Source organism: Sminthopsis crassicaudata, chromosome 6, assembly GCF_048593235.1.
Source record: "Sminthopsis crassicaudata isolate SCR6 chromosome 6, ASM4859323v1, whole genome shotgun sequence".
Classification (NCBI taxonomy): Eukaryota; Metazoa; Chordata; class Mammalia; order Dasyuromorphia; family Dasyuridae; genus Sminthopsis; species Sminthopsis crassicaudata.
The window spans coordinates 94,635,324-94,641,828 of record NC_133622.1 but is presented as its reverse complement, the minus strand read 5'-3'; positions in this window follow the sequence as shown (position 1 = coordinate 94,641,828).

The window sequence follows — 6,505 nt, the reverse complement described above, 5'->3', positions numbered from 1 at the left end:
TTCCTTGACCCAGCTCCTAGCAGGAAATCTGCTCAATGTAGCCCTTGGCGCCAAACAGGTCACCAGCTCCTGCGTCAGTACTAATGCACTTTTCATGACTGCATTGTGTGGGGAAATCCCCATTCCCAGGTTCAAAGAGTTAAAATAATCAAGGCTATCTACAGGCTGTAGAAGCTGGCTTCCAGCAGTGACTGGAAGAGACTAGATTTTATTCTGCCAAACCCATTACCAGAACTACCTTCTCTATATTTCTCTACTTTTGTTTTCAAAGGATCGGAGTTCTGGATTACAAAAATTCCCAATGAGTTGATTTTTTTTTTTTTTTTTTTTTTTGCCTTTTTTTGCCTTTTTTTGTATCCTCGGTGCTTAGCACAGTGCCTGGTACATTTGGTTGTTCAGTGAAGTGGTATTCTACTCTTCATGATCTTATTTGTGGTTTTCTTAGTAAAGATACTGGAATGTTTTGCTTTTTTTTTTTTTTTTTTTTTTTTTTTTTTTTTTTTCATCTCATTTTTACAGATGAAGAAATTAAGACAAACAGTGTGAAGCAACTTGTCCAGTTAGTTTCTGAGACCAGATTTGAACTCAGGAAAGTGAGTCATTCTAATTCTAGATGCAGCACTCTATCTGCTGAGCTCCATATCTGCCTCAACCTGGCACATAGAAGGTTTAATAAAAGTTTATTGATTGAGTTGACTTAGGTTACCGTGTCAAGTCCAATAGCAGACTTAAACATTTAGCTGGGAAAAGACAGTTAAATAGGAAGTTTTGTTTCTTCCTTTTTTTTTAATCTTTCCACAATTAAATATTTTTGGTGGTGGTGACCCCTGGATTATAAATCTTTTGCAAATCAGTCCAGGTAATTTCTTTTTCCATACTTTGTGTGGTCCATATGATGTTTTTGGCTAGTAGAGACTCTATATAATGGATCAGAGTCCAGAAGACCTGTATTCAAATCTTGACTCTGACACTTTCTAGCTGTGTAACCATAGTCATATCATGTAACCTATCTGGCCTTCAGTTTCATTTTTAAAATAAAGAGGTTGGATTTCATTACTATTTTTACCTCCCCTCTACCCATTTTTCTTCTCATTAAAGTAAGCAATGATCCAATAAATATTTATTAAGTGCCTACTATGTGTCAGGTACTGTGCTAAGAGTTGGGGATACAATAAAAATAAAACACAGTCCCTGTCTTCAAGGAACTTACTTCACTCAAACTGGTAGAGACAACATATTAAAAGAGGCAGGAAAGTGGTAGGGCCAGAGAGGGAAGAGAATGGACACTGGGGGCCATCTTGTTCCATGGAATTAAAATCAGGGAACAGGATATATAGATTGTAGAAAACTGAAAGGAGAGAGAACTCTATAAGAGAAAGCATTGGAAGGATGCTATATTCTCTAGCCTCCAATCAAAGGGTAACAGAGTCTGAAAGAGGTGTTATCAGTCAGGCTTGAGCTAACTGTATGCTAGAGATATCAAGTTACAAAGATCGAATTGACTTTTTTCATATGACATTTTATTATATATTTTTAACTTCAACACATCCAGATCATTTATAGACTTTTAATAATAATAGTAAGGATTTATATAACAGTTTAAGGAAGGTTCGCAAAACACTTTGCAAATATTTCATTTTATCTCTATTACAACCTTTAGAGGTAGATAATATAATTATGCCCATTTTAGAGGTAAAGAAACTAAAGTATGACCATGTTTAGTGTTTTGTCCAGATGCATACAGATACAAGGCACAATTTAAAATCAGGTCTTTCTGATTTCAAGTCCAGAGACCACTTAGCTGCTTTATCTATAAAAATCTATAAATTGAATTTTATTTTCAAAGATAAAGATAATATGGTATAGTAAGAATCGAACAATCAATCAAAAAACATTTTTTAAAGACTTATGTGCCAGGCACTGTGATGGGTACAGAGTAACAAAAATGAAATAGTCATTGCCACATGAAAGTTACTTTCTGCTAAGGGAGACAACATTTTACATATAGACATATATGATATAGATAAAAGGTGATTTCAGGGGGAAAATATCAGGTTGTGCTTGAACTATCTTAACAAGGGTTATGCAAATTTTAGCTGCTATTAGTTTTAGAAATAACACATCTACCCAGTATATTTTCTTTACATTAAGAAAGATTTTAAAGTATTTTTTTTCTTTTTTTCTTCCTTCCTCTTCCTTACTTCCTGCCCTAACCTAGAGATGGATACCATTAGATTCAAATGCATGTGTGTGTGTGTATGTATGTATGAGTGTGAAATCATTCTATACATATATACAGACTTTCTATCTATCCGTGCTTTTTTTGGATTCAGATCTTATCTTCTTTCATAGGTGCTTTGTGGTAAATCTGGGTATTTAAAATAGTTAAATGAATATTTTAAACAGTTACTCAAAGTTGTTCTCAAAACAATATGGTTATTATTGTAATCAATTTACTATGCCAAATTACGTATGCACAAAGAAAGGTAAACTATCAAGGGCAAAAGCTATCAAAAGCTGATCCTGTCCTCAATGAGATTACATTCTAATGGGGGAATATATAAACAACTGAATGATAATGAAAATGAAAAGATAAGATATTTAGGGTAGTTGGAGTGTAGTATTACAAAGAAGGAATTGGAAAGATAAAGACTTTCGAGAGAAGAGACATAGAAAGACATCCTGACACAGAATATGGAATATGACCAGAGTCATATGGAGGAAAGGACTTAGCTAAAGTCACACAGATTTAAAAGTCAGACCCAGGAGTTAAATCCTTGACCTTTCTCATTTCAAGGACAATGATTGTACAACAAATGCATCTTTCTCAAGCATAAAGACTAGTCAACCTCTTATATCAAATTCTATAATGAAAAGCCCAAACAACTCTTTTTATAGAGTTAAATTTAGGCAATATATAAGCAAATACTTCTCCAGAATTGAAAGTTTCAAAAGAACATGATGTTTGAAAAGAACATAGATCATCATGCAGACAGAGCAATTAAATTAAAATATTCAGTGTTCTAGTGGTATTCAAACAATAGTCATACAAAGACTGATTTACTTTTGCCTTTCAATTTCCCAGCACCTAGTCTAGCACAAAGAAAGCATTTAATAAATGTTTGTTTATTGATTGAAGGCAGTGAGTAATGCCTCACTGGAAGGAATATACTGAAGACTGTTCAAGGTACTAAGAATATAAAGTCAAAAATTAAACAGCAATTATCTTCAGGGTGCTTATATTCTATAAGTCTCTATGATATTTATATGGCCAGTTTTGTAGGATGGAATCCTCTACTAGGGAGCTGCTGTTACTGGAAGCTAAGTAGACACTAAGTGAGATATCACCACCACTATGGAATGATTCCAAGGAACTCAGTGCATGAGATATCCAAAACAATCTTCCAGTTCAGAAGCAAAACATAGCCTCATAACTATATGTAATAAATTCTGGAGAAATATAATCTGTTGGGCCCTGATTTTTTTCAATGAAAAACCTTAGCTAAAATCTGCTGGAACTCTATCTTTCCAGAAATCAGCAGGAGTCAGGACCACTAAATGTCTTTATTCTAGATCTTTACCGTCACCTCCAACGCCAGGTCACTAGTGCAAGTGAGCGTGAGTTCCACCACCCAAGTTTCTCTTACTCCTCCCACACAAGTCACTTCCCTCTCTTTGTCCCACCAATCAAGTCAGCACAGAACAGCTGGGGAGGGTCAACCTTAAACAAGTAAATAGGGAACCGTCCAATTGGCAATTAGTCTCACGTGCTTCATTATCCAAGTGCATTGCTCAGTTCTAGCCCTTTACATCTCTCGCTTTCTTTTGTTTTAGACCACAGGAGGTCGCGCCATCCCTGACTTTTCAGGGAGATGAGAACCCCAAAAAGGAGGTGATCACGCCCCCCCTGACTTCTCAGGAGGGGAGATGAAAGCACTAAAAAGGAGATAATCACACCCTCCCTGACATCTCAGGAAGGGAGATGAAAAGCACCAAAGAGAAGTGGGGATTTGCTAGCGGGTTTCTGGATTGAAGGGCCTTATTAGAGACAAGTATGCACAAACCCATCAGCATGGGAGTTATTACACAAGCACATAGCAATAACTATTTTCCTCTTTCCTTCTTCTGATCAGATTTACCAAAGGTTTATCTATTTTATTGGCTTTTTCATAAAACCAACTCTTGATTTTATTTATTAATTCAATAGTCTTTTTTTACTTTCAATATTATTGATTTCTCCTAATTTTTGTATTTCAAGTTTTATTTTTGGTTGGGGGTTTTTAATTTGGTCTTTTTCTAGCTTTTTAAGTTGCAGGCCCAATTCATTAATCTTCTCTTTCTCTATTTTGTTCAAATAAGCCTCTACAAATATAAAATTTCCACTTATTACCACTTTAGCTGCATCCTACAGATTTTGGTATGATGTCTCATCATTGTCATGATCTTGGGTGAAATTATTAATTGTTTCTATAATTTGCTATTTCACCCAGTCATTCTTTAAGATGAGATTATTCAGTTTCCAATTACTTTTTGGTCTATTTGCCCCTAACTTCTTATTGAATGTAGTTTTTGTTGCATTGTGATTTGAGAAGAAGGCATTTATTATTTCTGCCTTCCTGCATTTAATTTTGAGATCTTTATGTCCTAATATATGGTCAATTTTTGTATAGGTTCCATGAACTGTTGAGAAGAAAGTATATTCCTTTCTATCACCATTCAGTTTTCTCCAAAGGTCTATCATACCTAGTTTTTCTAATGTTCTATTTACTTTTTTAATTTCTTTCTTATTTGTTTTGTGGTTTGATTTGTCTAAATCTAAGAGTGCAAGGTTGAGATCTCCCACTATTATAGTTTTACTGTCTATTTCTTCTTGCAACTCTCTTAACTTTTCCTTTAGAAAGTCAGATGCTATATCACTTGTTGCATATATGTTTAGTATTGATATGACTTCATTGTTTATGCTACCTTTTAGCAGGATATAGTTTCCTTCCTTATCTCTTTTAATTAGATCAACTTCTGCTTTTGCTTGATCTGAGATATGGATGGCTATCACTGCTTTTTTGGCTTTACCTGAAGCATAATAAATTCTGCTCCAACCTTTTACCTTTACTCTGTATGTATCTCCATGCTTTAAGTGTGTTTCCTGTAAACAATATATTGTAGGGTTCTAACTTTTGATCCAGTCTGCTATCTGTCTCCGTTTGATGGGAGAGTTCATCCCATTCACATTTACAGGTAAAATTACTAATTCTGTATTTCCTGCCATCATATTATCCCCAGATTATGCTTTTTTCCCTTGACCCCCCTGAACCCCTTCCCCAATATTTAATTTATAGACCCCACTTGTGATGTGCAGCCCTCCCTTTTTAGTATCCCTCCCTCCTCCTTTTAAGTCCCTTCCCTTTTCTTGTACCCTTCCCTTATTCCCCTTTTCCTTTTTCCTTTTCCTATCCCCCCTTTTAATGAGGTGAGAGAGAATTCTCTGAAAAACAAATATATCAATTATTTACTCTTTGAGCCTATTCTGCTGAGAGTAAGATTCACACAATGTTTCACCCCCTCTCTAAATTCCCTCAGATGTGGTATATTTTTTTATGCCTCTTCCTGGAATGTAGTTTCCCTCTTTTTATCACTCCTTCCCCTTTTTCTGATACTACCCCCTTCCCTTTACTACTCCCCCTTTTTTTAATATCAGTAAAATCAAATTATCCATGCTGACTTTCTATATATCCACAACAGAGATAAAATTCTCAAGAGTTCTTTTTACAATTTTCTGTTTCTCTTCAGTCTTGTGAATGTAGATCAAATTTTTTGTTTCAGTCTGGTTTTTTCTTAGAAACAAATGGAATTCCTCTGTTTCACTAAATGACCATCTTCTTCTGTGGAAGAAAATGCTAAACTTAGCTGGATAGTTTATTTTTGGTTGCAATCCTTGATCTTTTGCCTTTTGGAATATCAGGTTCCAGGCGCTTCGATCTTTTAATGTGGAGGCAGCCAGATCTTAAGTGACCCTTATTGTGGCATCTTGATATTTGAATTGCTTTTTTCTAGCTGCTTGCAATATTTTTTCCTTTGTTTGATAGTTCTGCAGCTTAGCCTCAATATTCCGTCGAGTTCTTTTTTTAGGGTCTTTTTCAGAAGATGTTTGATGAATTCTTTCAATGCCTATTTTCCCTTCTGTTTCTATTATCTCTGGATAGTTCTCTTTGATGATTTCCTGTAAAATAGAATCTAGGCTCTTTTTTTGGTCATAGTTTTCGGGAAGTCCAATGATCCTCAGATTATCTCTCCTAGATCTATTTTCCAGGTCTATAGATTTTCCCAGTAAGTATTTGATGTTATTCTCCAGGTTTTCTTTTTTTGTTTTGTTTTGTTTTGTTTTGTTTTGTTTGACTGATTCTTGGGTTCTCAATGAATTTCTATTTGTTTTGTCCTGATTTTTAATGAGTTATTTTCTTCATCCACATTTTTTAGTTCTTTTTGTATATGCCCAATTGCGTTTTTA